The sequence below is a fragment of the Aquila chrysaetos genome (assembly GCF_900496995.4).
Source record: "Aquila chrysaetos chrysaetos chromosome W unlocalized genomic scaffold, bAquChr1.4 W_unloc_3, whole genome shotgun sequence".
NCBI classification, from domain to species: domain Eukaryota; kingdom Metazoa; phylum Chordata; class Aves; order Accipitriformes; family Accipitridae; genus Aquila; species Aquila chrysaetos.
In genome coordinates this window covers 1,750,940-1,767,953 of record NW_024470323.1, presented here as the reverse complement: position 1 = coordinate 1,767,953, position 17,014 = coordinate 1,750,940, and positions in this window count along the sequence as shown.

The window sequence follows — 17,014 nt, the reverse complement described above, 5'->3', positions numbered from 1 at the left end:
TTCATACTGCAGAAGCATCTGTAAACCATACTCCTGTCAGGTCTGATTCAACTGTAAACAGGGGTGCTTCTAAAATAGGTGATGGTTTATTAGGTTTGATTAACATAGAAGGGTCTGCGTTAACATCCTTTTGTAATTTAGATATTTTTACTGGCCCTTCAGTAATAGTAACTAACTGACTGATACCTTCCAAGTAAGAGTACCATTTCTGGACGGTGGGTTTTTGGGCAATTCCCTCGGGGGGAGCATTCCCTTTCCTGACTGATTCCAGAAGAAGGAAAGGACCCCGAACAACCATATCCTGGCTTTTGTGAATCTGTTCAGCCTTTTTTTACTGCTCGTATTAGCGATAACATACCCTTTTCACAATCAGTGTATCGTTGAATGAAAGAATAGAATTCCAAAGGTCTATCAGGGCCTTCCAGTCCCCATTGATATAAGTTACAATGCGAACCATGTTCACTGAATCCCCACTCGATCTGTACAGGATCTGTCCGATGTATGGGACCTAAAGTCTGATATATGCATAGTTCTTGAATCAGTAAATTCAAGGCCTCCTCATGCTGAGAGGTCCACTGCCAATGGGCATTCTTCTTAATTAAATTATACAGAGGTCAAGCAATTATGGAAAATCCAGGGACATGTGTTCGCCAATAACCTAAAGTCCCAAGTATCTGTTGTAGTTCCTTCTTATTTTCTGGAGTTTTACCAGCCTCTATTTTTCCCAGGGTATCAGCTGGTACAGCTACGGCTCCTCCTGACCACCAAACACCTAGAAATTTAACCTCTTGACTTGGTCCCTGACATTTAGCGGAAGGGATTTCCAACCCCAATGAAGTCAGTGAGGCCCAAACCTGACTAGACACTTCTCTGACTGTCTCTTGGTTGTCCCCAGCAATTAAGATATCATCAATATATTGGTACACACTTATCCCATCTGGGACTTCTATTTCCTTCAATATCGTTGCCAGTGCATTATGGGCAATAGTGGGGGAGTATTTGTATCCTTGGGGAAGTCGGTTAAAGGTAAATATACCTTTAACCTCAATTTATTAAATTGAGGTTTATCCTCCTCTTGAAGAGGAATCATAAAAAACATATCCTTAACGTCCAATGTGGACATCCATGTGTGATGTTTTGCTTGGATTTGGGTGACTAGGTCAGCAATGTTAGGAACAGCAGCTGTGAGTGGCGTTGTATTGCTATTAAGCCTCCTGTGGTCAACCGTCAGTCGCCATCTGCCGTCGGGTTTACGTACTGGCCGTACTGGAGAATTATAGGGTGAGTGTATTCTAGTTATAATGCTGTGATTTTCCAAGTCTTTGATCACCTCTCTGATTCCTGCTTTAGCAGCAGCTGGTAAAGGATATTGATTAACATTCGTTACTCTGGAAGGGGGTAACTTAATGGCTGCTTCAAGCACCCGAACTTCACACGGTGGGGCTCCAAAGCTCCACACTGTCCCATCAGGCAGTTCCCAGACTTTGTTTGCTAGGACATCAAATCCTAGTATATTATTTCAATACGGACCAATGACCACCTTTATCTTAGTCATTCGATTTTCCCCTGGAAGCCAACCTGAATTTTGGGGTTTTGGGGTTGGATTTTCCAACCTGAATCTTGGGGTTTTTTTATCCCCTGACTTGCGGAACAGTGTGTATGACTATGCCTGAGTGAATTATGCTATATGCCTGAGTGTGTTATGTATATATGATATATGCCTGAGTGGATTACATAATCTGAGTGGAGTTTCCCCTTATCTTTCTTTCTTTTGGTGGTCTGTGATTGTTTTGAGTACACAAGGTGGTCATTTGAAAACGAAGCTGAAACCCTCCAGCTTTTTTTTTAACCTTGCTTCCTCAGGCAACTGAATAGTGGTTGGATTGAGACTCAGGGCATACTATTTGTTAAGGGATTTCAAGGCTCAGTTCAGGTTTTGGTTCTTTGAATGGCGCAGCCACCGCCCTGTTTAGTTTAGGGCTTATCAGACAACCCAGGGCTAAGCTGTCTACAGAGCTCCCCATGAGTCGTGAGTTGTCTCTGCAGAGAGACAGGGCCTCAAGGCAACCCAAGGTTGGGTCGCTTTTGTAACCCCCATGAGCGCAATCGTCAGCAGCACTCAGTCGGCGACGAGACCAGCAGCGGCAATGGTAAGTTCGGCAGCTAAGTGCTAGATTGAGGTGGACAAGGAGGTTCCCAGAGCCCAGGAACCCCGAGGAAGATCAGAGAGACCCGTCCAGAGCCAGCAGTTCTCGCGAGAAAGGCTGACGCAGTGTGGGCATTACCAGGGGCGACCGCGGGAGATTTAAACGGTCCTGAGGAGCACTAGCGACCAGGAGTGTCATGCGTCAGAAAGGGCATGGCGTGGCAGTTTGTGCAGGGAGGGCGCAGTCCCCTTCCCAACTTGAGAAGGCTACTCAACCAGTGGGCATCGTCCTCTCAGGAGACCCAGCTATGGCTGCCACTCAGGTGAAAGCCATTGCTAGGAAAAATGTGGTGACCCAGACGGAGCTCCCAAGCAAACATGCAGCTGTCCAGGTCTCTGGCTGCAGGGAGTGCCTGAGCCTATCACTGGTACCAGAGGGCAGGAGGGACATCTCCTGTGTGCAGTGTGACCAGGTGGATGACCTGCTCAGCCTGGTGGCAGAGCTGAAGGAGGAAGTGGAAAGGTTGAGGTGTATCAGGGAGTGTGAGAGGGAGATAGACTGGTGGACCCACACCCTACCATCCCTGAGGCAGAGGCAGCAGATGGAGGCTCCACAAGAAGCGGAGGATCCCCTGCCCTCTTGCCACCAGGCAGGAGGGGACCTAAGAGATGGAGAGGAATGGATACAGGTCCCTGCTCGGGGAGGCAGGCAAATCCCCTCCCGGTCTCCCTCACCTTCCCAGTTGCCCCTACACAACAGGTATGGGGCTCTGGAACTTGAGGGCCAGGCCAATGAAGAGCAGAATGTAGATGAAGGCCTATCTAGGGAGGTGCCTAGGTGGAGTCAGTTAGCCCCATGCATTCTGACAGCCTCTGTTAAGAGAAAAAGGAGGGTAATTGTCATAGGCGATTCCCTTCTGAGGGGGACAGAGGGCCCCATATGCAGACCTGACCCATCCCACAGGGAAGTCTGCTGCCTCCCTGGGGCCCAGGTAAAAGACATTACTTAGGAAACAACCTGGTCTGGTTTGGCCCTCTGATTATTACCCACTATTGGTTGTGCAGGTTTGCAGTGACAAGATTGCAGAGAGAAATCCAAAAGCAATCAAAAGGGACTTCAGGGCACTGGGGCGATATACTGGGGATATACTGAAAGGAACAGGAAAACACACCTGGTTAACACGTGGCTCAGAGGCTGGTGCCATCGGTGGAATTATGGGTTTTTTGATCATGGGGAGGTTTACATGGCACTGGGCTTGCCAGCGACAGATGGTGTCCAGCTATCTCAAAGGGGGAAAAGGATTCTCGCTCATGAGATGGCGGGGCTCATAGAGAGGGCTTTAAACTAGGTTTGAAGGGGGGAGGGGATACAACTAGGCTCACCAGAGATGAGCCTGGGGGCGGCATGCCAATGTTGGGGGTGGAAACGATAGCCCAGCTCAAGTGCATCTATGCCAATGCACGCAGCATGGGCAATAAACAGGAGGAGCTGGAAGCCATCGTGCAGCAGGATAGATATGACTTAGTTGCCATCACGGAAACATGGTGGGACGACTCCCATGACTGGAGTGCTGCAATGGATGACTATAAGCTCTTCAGAAGGGATAGGCAAGGAAGGAGAGGTGATGGGGTGGCTCTCTATGTTAGGGAGTGTTTTGATTGTACAGAGCTCCACGATTGTGATGATAAGGTTGAGTGCTTATGGGTAAGGATGAGGGGAAAGGCCAACAAGCAAATATCGTGCTGGGAGTCTGTTATAGACCACCCATCCAGGTTGAAGAGACAGATGAATCATTCTACAAGCGGCTGGCAGTAGTCTCACAATCATGTGCCCTTGTTCTTGTGGGGGACTTCAACTTTCCGGACATCTGCTGGAAATACAACATGGCAGAGAGCAAGCAGTCTAGGAGGTTCCTGGAGTGTGTGAAAGATAACTTCCTGACACAGCTGGTAGGTGAGCCAACCAGGGGAGGAGCCTCGCTAGACCTACTGTTTACAAACAGGGAAGGACTGGTGGGATATGTGGTGGTTGGAGGCCGTCTCGGGCTTAGGGACCATGAAATAATAGAATTCTTTATTCTTGGTGAGGTAAGGAAGGGGGTCAGCAAAACCACTACTATGGACTTCCGGAGGACAAACTTTGGCCTGTTCAGGACACTGGTTGAGAGAGTCCCTTGGGAGACAGTCCTGAAGGGCAAAGGGGTCCAGGAAGGCTGGGCATTCTTCAAGAAGGAAGTCTTAAAGGCTCAGGACCAGGATATTCCCATGCGCCGCAAGACAAACTGCTGAGGAAGACGACCGGCCTGGCTGAACAGGGAGCTTTTGCTGGGACTCAGGAAAAAAAGGAGAGTTTACCATCTTTGGAAGAAAGGGCAGGCAACTCAGGAAGAGTACAGGGATCTTCTTAGGTCATGCAGAGAGGAAATTAGAAAGGCAAAAGCTCAGCTAGAACTCAATCTGGCCACTCTTGTAAGAGACAGCAACAAATGTTTTTACAAAAATGTTAACAACAAAAAGAGACCCAAGGAGAATATCCATCCTTTATTGGATGCAGAGGGGAACATTGCCACCAAAGATGAGGAAAAGGCTGAGGTACTTAATGCCTTCTTTGCCTCAGTCTTTAATAGTGAGACCAGTTATCCTCAGGGTACTCAGCCCCCTGAGCTGGAAGACAGGGATGGAGAGCAGAATATACCCCCCCATAATCCAGGAGGGAATAGTGACCTGCTATGCCACCTGGACACTCACAAGTCTATGGGACCAGATGGGATCCATCCAAGAGTACTGAGGGAGCTGGTGGAGGAGCTTGCCAAGCCACTCTCCATCATCTATCAGCAATCCTGGTCAACAGGGGAGGTCCCAGATGACTGGAGGCTTGCCATTGTGACGCCCATTTACAAGAAGGGTCGGAGGGAGGATCCAAAGAACTACAGGCCTGTCAGCCTGACCTCGGTACCAGGGAAGATTATGGAGCGGTTCATCTTGAGTGTGCTCACACAGTATGTGCAGGACAACCAGATGATCAGGCCCAGCCAGCATGGGTTCATGAAAGGCAGGTCCTGCTTGACCAACCTGATCTCCTTCTATGACCAGGTGACCCGCCTAGTAGATGAGGGGAAGGCTGTGGATGTTGTCTACCTGGACTTCAGCAAGGCCTTTGACACTGTCTCTCATGGCATACTCCTTGAGAAGCTGGCGGCTCATGGCTTAGACAAGTGTACTCTTCGCTGGGTAAAAAACTGGCTGGATGGACGAGCCCAGAGGGTTGTGGTGAATGGAGTTAAATCCAGTTGGTGACCAGTCACAAGTGGTGTTCCCCAGGGCTCAGTTTTGGGGCCAGTTCTCTTTAATATCTTTATCAATGATCTGGATGAGGGGATTGAGTGCACCCTCAGCAAGTTTGCAGATGACACCAAGTTGGGAGGCAGGGTCGATCTGCTCTAGGGTAGGAAGGCTCTACAGAAGGATCTGGACAGGCTGGATCGATGGACCAAGGCCAATTGTATGAGGTTCAACAAGGCCAAGTGCCGGGTCCTGCACTTGGGTCACAACAACCCCATGCAGTGCTACAGGCTTGGGGAAGAGTGGCTGGAAAGCTGCCTGGCAGAAAAAGACCTGGGGGTGCTGGTTGACAGCTGGCTGAATATGAGCCAGCAGTGTGCCCAGGTGGCCAAGAAGACCAACGGCATCCTGGCCTGTATCAGAAATAGTGTGGCCAGCAGGAGCAGGGAGGTGATTGTTCCCCTGTACTCGGCACTGGTGAGGCCGCACCTCGAATACTGTGTTCAGTTTTGGGCCCCTCACTACAGGAAAAACATTGAGTTGCTGGAGCGTGTCCAGAGAAGGGCAACCAAGTTGGTGAGGGGCCTGGAGCACAAGTCTTATGAGAAGCAGCTGAGGGAACTGGGGTTGTTTAGTCTAGAGAAGAGGCTGAGGGGAGACCTTCTTGCTCTCTACAACTACCTGAAAGGGGGTTGTAGTGAGGTGGGTGCTGGTCTCTTCTATCAAGTAACTAGTGATAGGACGAGAGGAAATGGCCTCAAGTTGCACCAGGGGAGGTTTAGATTGGATATTAGGAAAAATTTCTTCACCGAAAGGGTTGTCAAGCATTGGAACAGGCTGCCCAGGTGGTGTCACCATCCCTGGAGGTATTAAAAAAGCACATAGACAAGGCACTTCAGGACATGGTTTAGTGGGCATGGTTGACGGTTGGACTTGATGATCTTAAAGGTCTTTTCCAACCTAAATGATTCTATGATTCTATGATTTATCCAGTTTAAAATTGAGCTTCTTGGTTTTTGTAATACGCAGATAAATTCACATATGTAGAAAGTTCAAAAGTAATAATACACATGCATACTTATTTTCTCAATATCTTCTTTATGTATATCTGTTAAGTGCATTTTTTTTTGTATTTTGATTTTTCAGGACTGTGTACCTCAGCACTTTTTAAAGGCTTTTTATTCCATTGCTTTAATTCACCTAAGTTCTTTCATGAGGAGATCTGAAAGTAAAGGATACAAAGAAGCAATAACCATTACTGTGGCAGTACATCCCGCCCCCCCCATCCTGCCAGCAGGAAACAAAACTTCTCCAGGAAGGGAGAAGGGGAAGGAAACCCTGGAGGCTGCAGGTTGAAATTTCAACTGGCCAATCGAGATGCGCCAGGTACACCGAGGTGACCCTCCTAGCCAATAGAATTAAATGACCACAGGTCAGATTCGACAGAGGTATAAACGGGGTCCCTCCAGAGGACACGTTGGCAGTCCTCCTCAGAGCAGTGGGTCTGCAGTCGGGGACTCCCCCTTGGGTCGGGGCACCGCCCGAGGTAACTCCTCGAGGGAGAGAGCCCTCAGCTTTTAGGTGAGTGATATGCGCGTTTTGAGCCATCACTTTAAATCTTGGGGATTCTTGAGTCGGCCGTGTAGTATTAATTCTCTTTACATCATTGAGCCTGTGGTTTTATAAAATGTTACTGGACTTCTAACTAACTTTTACTGAAGAATAAATCTGAGTTTTAACACCTGTTGGATTTGGTTAGTCGTGCATCCGTAACATTTTAAATCGGTGTAGTCGGCAGGGTGGTGTTAATGGAGGAATTATTACGGAGGCACGGCTGCAGCCCTTCTCCCCCAGGTCTGGACTGGGCGAAGGAGAAGTGGTCCGACCCGGCAGCGGTCGTGGAGAGAGTAGAACTATGCCGCGGAAGTAGTCCGCGAAACAGCAAAGGCAGCGTGTGGGCCCTCCTGGGCGCCTGCTGGATTCAAGCACAGAACCGAAAGTGATTCTGCTAAAAGGCAAGGGGAAATAGATTGTCTGAAGGTGGAATTGGAGGAAAGGGACGTGCGGCCCCTTATTGAAACAGAAGGGCACACGGGTCCGCACGGTGGGAGCTCCCGGAGCGCTGTTTGCACGGCCCCTCGGTCGGGACCCGAGCTCGGCGAGTTGCAAGCTAAGTTTTCGTGCAAGCCGGGCGAAACCGAAACTGAGTATTTGTGGAGAGTTTCTCTAATGGGGGGGGACCGGATACTGTTGAGTGATGATGAAGCAAGAAATTACTGGGGACCGGGAGTGTTTCTGAATGATGGACCACCGGGGAATCGGTCAATAACGTCCCGAGTAGCTTACTGGGCTGGGGGTGTGGACCCCAAGGAGAGAGGAGAATCTGTTACTATCCGGGCAAAGGGACTGTCAGAGTTAACAGAGGGGGTGCAAAAAGCCGCCTGTGTTCAGGCTATGTATGATAGAGGGCAGCAAGGGATACCGATGACTGCCCCGGTGGATCCCCGCCACCTCAGACCCCTTATTAGAGGTCTGCCGGACGCTTTAAAAATACACGTCCAGTCCCTCAGAGAAAGAATCCAGGGGGCCATTGATCGTAACCGACAGAACCCCCAGGGGCCGGCCGCGCATGTGATGACTTGGGCGGAAGTACTGCACAGCATAGTAGTTCACGGGCGCGAGATGGGATGGGCGGAGCCGAGCGGTGGCACGCAGGGCGGCAGGAAGGTCCGGGCAGCCGGTTGTAAGCCCCGCCCCCTCGAGCGGTCTCGATCTCGCGGGCGGGCGGACCGGAATTACGATCCCGAAAGGAACGCTCTCTGGCGGAAGGCACCGGCGCTGGGGGCACCCCGAGCCGTGCTGCACGGGCAGTCCGCTGACGACATCCGGGAGTTGGTGGAGTTGCTGGAGGGGAAAGCTAGAGACCAAAGGGAAGCGCCAGCAACCCCGCCCCCTCGGGAAGAGAAACGGGACCCTTTCGCGGCACTGCGAGAGGAACTGGAAGGGCTAAAAACTAGGAGCTGCGGTTTGGGGTTCAGGCCGCCCAATCCGCATGGTGAATACTTGCCAATGGTCTGCTGATAAGGAGCCTTTGTGATGGGTTGACCCTGGCTGGTTGCCAGGTGCCCACCAAAGCCGTTCTATCACTCCACCCTCCTCAGCTGGACAGGGGAGAGAAAATATAACAAAGAGCTTGTGGGTCGAGATAAGGACAGGAGAGAGATCACTCACCAATTACCGTCACGGGCAAAACAGACTCAACTTGGGGAAAATTAACTCACTTTATTACAAATCAACCAGAGCAGGGTAATGAGAAATAAAACCAAATCTCAGAACACCTTCCCTGCACCCCTCCCTTCTCCCCGGGCACAACTTCACTCCCGGCTTCTCTACCAATCCCCCCAGCGGCACAGGGGGACGGGGAATGGGGTTTACGGTCAGTTCATCACACGTTGTTTTCTGCCACTTCATCCTCCTCAGGGGGAGGACTCATCACACTCTTCCCCTGCTCCAGCGTGGGGTCCCACCCATGGGAGACAGTCCTCCATGAACTTCTCCAACGTGGGTCCTTCCCACAGGCTGCAGTTCTTCACGAACTTCTCCAGCATGGGTCCTTTCCACGGTGTGCAGTCCTTCAGGAGCACACTGCTCCAGCGTGGGTCCCCCACGGGGTCACAAGTCCTGCCAGAAAACCTGCTCCGTGGGCTCCTCTCTCCACAGATCCGCAGGTCCTGCCAGGAGCCTGCTCCAGCGCAGGGTTCCCACGGGGTCACAGGCTCCTTCGGGAACCCACCTGCTCCGGCGTGGGGTCCTCCATGGGCTGCAGGTGGATATCTGCTCCACCGTGGACCTCCATGGACTGCAGGGGGACAGCCTGCCTCACCATGGTCTTCACCACGGGCTGCAGGGGAATCTCTGCTCCGGCGCCTGGAGCATCTCCTCCCCCTCCTTCTTCACTGACCTTGGTGTCCGCAGGGTTGTTTCTCTTACATGTTCTCACTCCTCTCTCTGGCTGCCATTTACTGCCTGTCCCAACTTTTTTTCCTTCTTAAAAATGTTATCACAGAGGCGTTACCACTATCACTGATTGGCTCGGCCTTGGCTGGCGGCGGGTCCGTCTTAGAGCCGGCTGGTATTGGCTCTCTCGTGAACACAGGGGAAGCTTCCAGCAACTTCTTACAGAAGCCACCCCTGTAACCCCCCCCGCTACCAAAACCTTGCCACACAAAACCAATACAGCCTTATATACACATTCCTGTGGGCCCAAAACGGATAAGTTTAGAATTCTTAATTGATACAGGAGCCCAAATTAGTGTTCTAAATTATCTACAAGCTAGTGAGCTGGGAATTAGGCCATCAAGAAAGGCTATAAACATTAGAGGAGTAACAGGGGCGACAGGAAAATGCCCCATAGCCCGAACCCAACTTTGGCTACCGGGGGAAAAAAGAATGACAGCTGTGGAGGTGGCTTTAAGCCCCTATGAGGGAAATATACTGGGATTTGATGTGCTGGCAGGCAGACAATGGTATCTACCCAATGGTAGGGTGTGGAGCTTCGGGGGCAGGGAGGCAGAGGCTATTCATGTGAGAACATTGCAGGTTGCTCCTGCACTACCCCAATCTAAGGTAACCTGTGTCCCTCAATACCCACTTCCAGCCGCGGCCAAACGGGGCATTTTGGAAGTAATTAATGATCTGGAGAAAAGAGAGATCATCAGTTGCACACATTCTCCTTACAATTCTGTTTGGCCAGTCCGTAAATCAGATGGAAGGTGGCGACTAACAATTGATTATAGAAGATTGAATAGTAATACCCCACCATTAACTTCTGCCGTCCCAAGTATCACCTCAGTGATAACAGCAATACAGGCTGCAGCCCACCCATGGATGGCTGCTTTAGATGTCAAAGATATGTTTTTTATGATTCCCCTAAGGGAAGAGGACAAACCACAGTTTGCCTTCACTTGAAAAGGGACAGACTCCAAGTAATAAAACGGAATTACAACAGCTGCTAGGTACCCTGGGCTATTGGAGAAAACATACCAGGATTTTCGGTGATTGGCCGCCCTCTTTATGACTTGCTCCGAAAAAACAGAAAATGGGATTGGACTTTGCAACATACGGAAGCCCTTAACACTCTGAAAGATGAGCTTAAGGCTTATCAGAGACTAGGTCCATTGCACCCACGAGATCCTTTAAGGGTGGAATGGGGATTTGCTGAACATGCCTCGTACTGTGGCATGTTTCAAAAGGGACCACAAGGACCAGCTAGGCCTTTATTATTCTCTTCCACTTCATTTAAGGAGACTGAGCTATGATATTCAGATTGGGAAATGGGGGGCCTTTCCCTCACTAGAGCGGTTAAGGAGGCTGAAAAGCTGCGTACATCACAAGATGTTATAGTACAGGGTCCTTTCCCTCTCAAATTCAATCCTCAGTGGGTCACCTCCTCCGGAGGGAGTAGCCCAAAAGGCCACAGTAAGGAAATGGTATGCATACCTAGAAGGGATAAGCCAATTGCTCCCACTAAAAGAGGGTCCGACTAAGGTTTTCAAACTACAGCAACCTGTAAACCCTGACCCAGCCTTGCTGGGTCAACCGTATAAACCTTCTCCGATTGAGGAGGCACCCGAATTTGTGGCAGACTCAGATGTGCAGGGAGTGTGGTTCACAGATGCATCTGCCCATTGAGTGGGATCAAAATGGCAATATAAAGCAGTGGCATTGGAGATTGGTACTGGGAAGACAGTCGAAGAAGAGGGTGAAGGTAGTGCACAAATAGGAGAACTACAGACTTTATTACTGGCCGTAGAGAATGGTGCTACCATCGTCTATACTGACTCTTACGCAACCTTTAAGGGTGCTACAGAGTGGTTATGTCAGTGGGAATCTAGTAAGTGGGAAGTAGGTCATGCGAAAGTGTGGAGGACAGAGGACTGGCAAAGTCTCCTGGCAATAGGGAGGTCCTGACCTTTAAAGGTGGGATGGGTGAAGGGACATGCTTGGGATGGAACCCCAGCTGCGAAATGGAATCAGCAGGTAGACCACCTGGCCCAAATCAGGATGGTCACCAGTGAGAAGGAGGATTGGGATAGACTAGCAGAATGGTTGCATATCAAACGAGGCCACTCAGGGAAAGCAGATCTCTCTTATGAATGCTGATCTCGGGGTTGGCCAGTGTCTATGAAAACCTGTGAAGCAATTCTCCCAGCTTGCCCGCAATGCCGAATAAGGCTTAAGGCTAATCACCCAAACCAAGCTCTGGCCCAGCATATCAGACAAGGCAAGGCTCTTTGGAGCATGTGGCAGGTTGATTACATTGGTCCTTTAAAACCATCTCATGGGAAGAAGTATATTTTGGCAGGAGTGGAAGTGGTATCAGGATTGTCTATGGCAACGGCTGTTGGTACAGCCACTGGAAACCAGACAGTTCAGGTCTTGCGAGAGTGGTTTGGTATTCTACCTACTCCTGAATGCATTCAAAGTGACAACGGATCACATTTCACAGTCACAGTGGTACAAGACTGGGCACGAGGGGAGGGCATCAAATGGGTGTTTCACACCCCATATTACCCCCAAGCCAATGGTATAGTTGAGCGAACCAATGGCTTGATTAAAAAACATGCTGATGTCTCACGCCACAACTGGGACATGCGATTACCACAGGCAGTTTTTACCGTTAACAACCGATGGGGAAATTATGGTAATCCAAAAATTCGAGCATTCGGTCCTATGGAACCATTAAGGGGCAAGGCTTTTATTCCAGGCGACCAGAAACATCAGCTCCCACGGGAGACATATGTGGGCCAACCTGTCATGGTGAAACTGCCCTCCATTGGTATTGTTCCTATGACCTTAACAAAACCCAGAGGCCTGCATGCCTGGGAAGCTTTGGATGGAAATGGAAAGACTCACCATATCAGTGCCCAGTGGATAATACCGGACTTCTAACCCTGTGACCCGGTTTTAAAACCGAGGCCTAGTTGTGCTTTTTTACAGGACCATGAAGGAACGAGTCATTCCAGTCCTTTTGCTGACGGTGATGACTGCGACAGATGTGGATGATGAAGATCTGGATAATAATGTCATGGCAAAATGATGGACATTAATATCGCGAGTCCTTGACCTCACATGAGAGCAATATAACAATTATAGTGGATCACCAGATGTGACTATATCCTCCAACTAACCCATGGGATCACGGGGTGGGGTTGGAATGATACTACGCTACACTCTGAAATCTCACATGGAGGCAATTGTTTCTGCCACGGGGTAGGAGATCAACATTCTCTAATCTTTAATAATGCTTGTAGTTATGATTACTGTAATCTATATTGCAATAAGTTCTATCAAACGCTTGGTAGTAAAGCCTGTACTAACGGTTAAGTATACTCCTTTAAACTGTCCATACACTGAATATTCCTGTGTTCGATATTCCGCTTTGGTTCTAGACCAGAAGGGAACGATGACCCGCAATGAGCATCAAACTCACCAAACTGCACCCCCTTTTAACTTTGGAGGCAAGAGGTGACTGTACCACCACTCCAAGGAAACCAGTCGAATCATGACTGTGGTCACGGGGTGGATTGTGGCAGTACATCCCGCCCCCCCCCATCCTGCCAGCAGGAAACAAAACTTCTCCAGGAAGGGAGAAGGGGAAGGAAACCCTGGAGGCTGCAGGTTGAAATTTCAACTGGCCAATCGAGATGCGCCAGGTACACCGAGGTGACCCTCCTGGCCAATAGAATTAAATGACCACAGGTCAGATTCGACAGGGGTATAAACGGGGTCCCGCCGGAGGACACGTTGGCAGTCCTCCTCGGAGCAGCAGGTCTGCAGTCGGGGACTCCCCCTCGGGTCAGGGCACCGCCCGAGGTAACTCCTCGAGGGAGAGAGCCCTCAGCTTTTAGGTGAGTGATACGTGCATTTTGAGCCATCACTTTAAATCTTGGGGATTCTTGAGTCGGCCGTGTAGTATTAATTCTCTTTACATCATTGAGCCTGTGCTTTTATAAAATGTTACCGGACTTCTAACTAACTTTTGCTGAAGAATAAATCTGAGTTTTAACACCTGTTGGATTTGGTTAGTCGTGCATCCGTAACAATTACATCCCCTTAAACAGGGAAGAACCTAAAATAGAGGAAAATTTACATCACATTCACACAGAAAATTTAAGGAAAGAATTTCTAAAAATCTACTTGCTAAAAATCTAATGCCACAATGTGGTCGAGTTGTTTATTTTGATCTTCTACAGCGTGTTGTATTTGATATTTAAAATTCAAAATTGAAGTTGTATTTGTTACCTTGGATATTTCCTGTCTGCTCTTTAATTAGATCAATTTTAAATGGAATTTTTAAAAAATCACATGAATATTCAGACTGCCACTGTGAAGTATTCACTCTTGAAGTCAGTGTTTGTACCAGGACTGTGCTGCATGTGGTGCAGTCCAGTTTGGCAGTACCATCTGTTAAAATCACAAGTAGCGTGTTAACACCTGCCTGGGAGTGTCAGGCCCTACTTGATTCCCATCATAAGGGCTTTCTTCCAGACTAGATGATATTCCTGGGACAGTATGACTCCTGGTTCCTGCCTCCCTTTATATATAATGTAGTTAATCATATACATGTAATGCTTCTACAGGGTTTCAAATATATTAGCTTTAGAGTCTAAAACAGTTTTGAGAAATTCAGTTTAACTCTTTTCTGTGTTTCATGCACATTTTAATCAACTTGCTTTAGTTTTTTTGACTCTGAAGTACATTATATGTCAAATTTTTCAAAGTCAAAATGTGCAAGTTATACCACAAAGGAAAAGCAGTTTTCAGAAGTACTACTATATATTAATAAGCTTTAGCACATATGAAAAAAGTTTAACTGCCTAGGTTTTAATTGTTGATGAATTGTTTCCTTGTAAAATATTCATAAAAGACATCTAGATAAGCAGATAATCATCAGTCTTCCAGTCCTTAAATATGTTTCTTCACTTCCAATACACTTATGCCAGAAGTTTCAACTTCAGCTCACAACTAACACTGCCAGCTGTCAGAAATAAGTATGTTCATTTTTCATTTTGCACAGTTTGCCCTTTGCACAAATTTCAAAAAACACTATTGGCTCCAACAATAGTTGTGAAGTAATTTTCTTTGTCTATGCCACTTAAAATAACTGCTCTATATTTAGTTGGTTTAAAGCATTTGACTAAAAGTCCCACTCAAACTGAAATAACATTTGAACAGTATGACCTCTGCTTAGAAGAAAGGTTTTTTTCTTCTTTCCTAACCCTGCATGAAGAATACTCAGCTTAACTGCTTGGATTGATATAATTTGTACTTATCCACATACACAAATGAGCAGAAAGATGACTTTGGGGGTTTAAAAAACAGCTTAAATCAGCTAAAGTGGTATGGAAAACAAACCATCCTCTGAAGTCAGGAAAAAAGAAGAAAAGGGACTTGAATACTCTAGATGGAGGAAAGGGTGGTTTTGGATAGACTGAAGGAGTGGAAAGGAGAAGAGAAAGTTAAGAGCATTTGGGCAGCCATCACAGTGTAGAAAATGAAACAAAGAGAGGACAATGGCAATGTAACAGAGCCCCTGACTACAGGAAGTTCGAGGTCACTGAGCAGCTTACAAAAGAATTACAATAAGGGAAACAAAAGACTTCGGAATGCAATCGTGGTTGCTAGAACAACTCCTGAACCATGGATAGATACAGTGAGAGGGTACAACTGAACACAAACAAGGTGGAGAACAGATCTAATTGGGAGATGATGCCAGAAGCAAGAAAACTGTGAAGATCAGCTGCGCATTTATGGAGATGGAAAGGGAGGGCCTTTCTACAGTAATTATTATAAACACAGAAATCTCAACATGGCTTTGTAAAAAACTTTTTCTTCACTGCCTTTGTCCTTTAGAGCTCAGAAAGGAGAAAAGCAGATAATATATAGCCAATATTCACAAGACAACCACCACTTCATATTTATAAAGACAATTTCTAATAAACGTAAGAAGCAACAAGAATGAAGCCAACTCTGCATCAGAATCACAGTTTTAAAGTACATACCTCCTAAATGAATACCTCCAGATGAAGCCATACTTCCTGAAATTTGGCACACTGAATATTGTGCCATTTTACAGACTTTTCACCTGAAAATACTGTAAATATTATAAGACTTTTAAGATGTTTGTGTTTTTGAATTTTTTTCCTGATGACTTAAAACTTTTTAAATAGCTTTTGGTTCACTATCTTTCTAAAATGGCATGTAATTAGTAATTCTACTTGTATTTTGTTTTAATAGACATGTTGAGAAGGTGGGCCTTTTAAAATTCCCTTGCAAGAAGGAATTTTTATTTTACTGAACATCATAATATCTATTTATAAATTACTCTTATGCTTCTGTCACTTTTGCAGTTTTTGCCTCTTTACTAAGAGACTAAATCTATCAATATAAACATACCAATATGATGTAATGAATTATATACAATTTTAACACATACATTTAGTGACATCCATCTCTAATTACAAATTTTGTTTTAAAAAGCCATAAAAATGAAAAAGTTCAAGGGAGACCAGATATAGAACATTTCCTTTCTAAATGACTTAAAGCCGTTAAAAAATTAGACTCTCTTGTAATTATTATAGGATTCATAACAGCCTTTATAATTATAATCATTTACTCCATCTGATTTTCCTTGTTCATCTGACCATAATTTTGTCCCTTAAAATCTGAAAATGTTTTTAAAAATAAAAATAACAAGCTGCTAGACGACTGTAAACTTCTATCTTTACAGAAAGCTCGGTTTCCACAGTGTTCTTTTAATCAGGTGTTATTGTAATTTCCACATATATCTTTTAAAATTTACAGATTAGTCAGAGAATGTAAACTGTGCAGGAAAATCATGAGTGAAGTGAGGAACTGACTGGATTTTTAACTGTTCAATGACAGGAACTGGTTTGTTTTAATGTTAACAGTTTCCAGAAAGGACAAAGTATTACTGGGCTTCACTGAACATGGTGTCATACATTTTTTTACTTGACGTTAAGAAATAGCATGCTCTTGTATGAAAAACATCCTGGCTTTCCCATTCAGTTTTCCTTCAGGAAGTTGAAGATGCAGTTGTTTATAAACAGAACACTGTTTTAATCTTTAATTTATGGACATTTTACTAATTTATATGAAAACTTTTTTTAATAATGAACAATTCATCTGCTGTACTGCAAGGGACATTTTGCTACTATATTGTTACATGGGAGCTTTTCTAATCAGCCTTAACAATAATTTAATTGCAAAACCCAAGAGAGATTGATATCCCCCCCAGCATCCAGAGACCTCCAACCTGAAAAAAAGGCATCACAACCACTCTAACTGCTACTCAAACTCCTTAAAAAGTTTCCTCCTTCTGGTAAAAGGGAGAGAAGAGAACATTCAGATCTGTAAGCAGTAGATTTTGTATCTGATGGTGAATTCCTCCAACTGCATGGAAAGGAACATGTTATAAAAAATGTGAGCAGGGGAAAGCTGTGTTGAAAGATGCCAAGATAATATACTTATTTTTAGTTTAAAGATTTATATTATGCTCCAAAC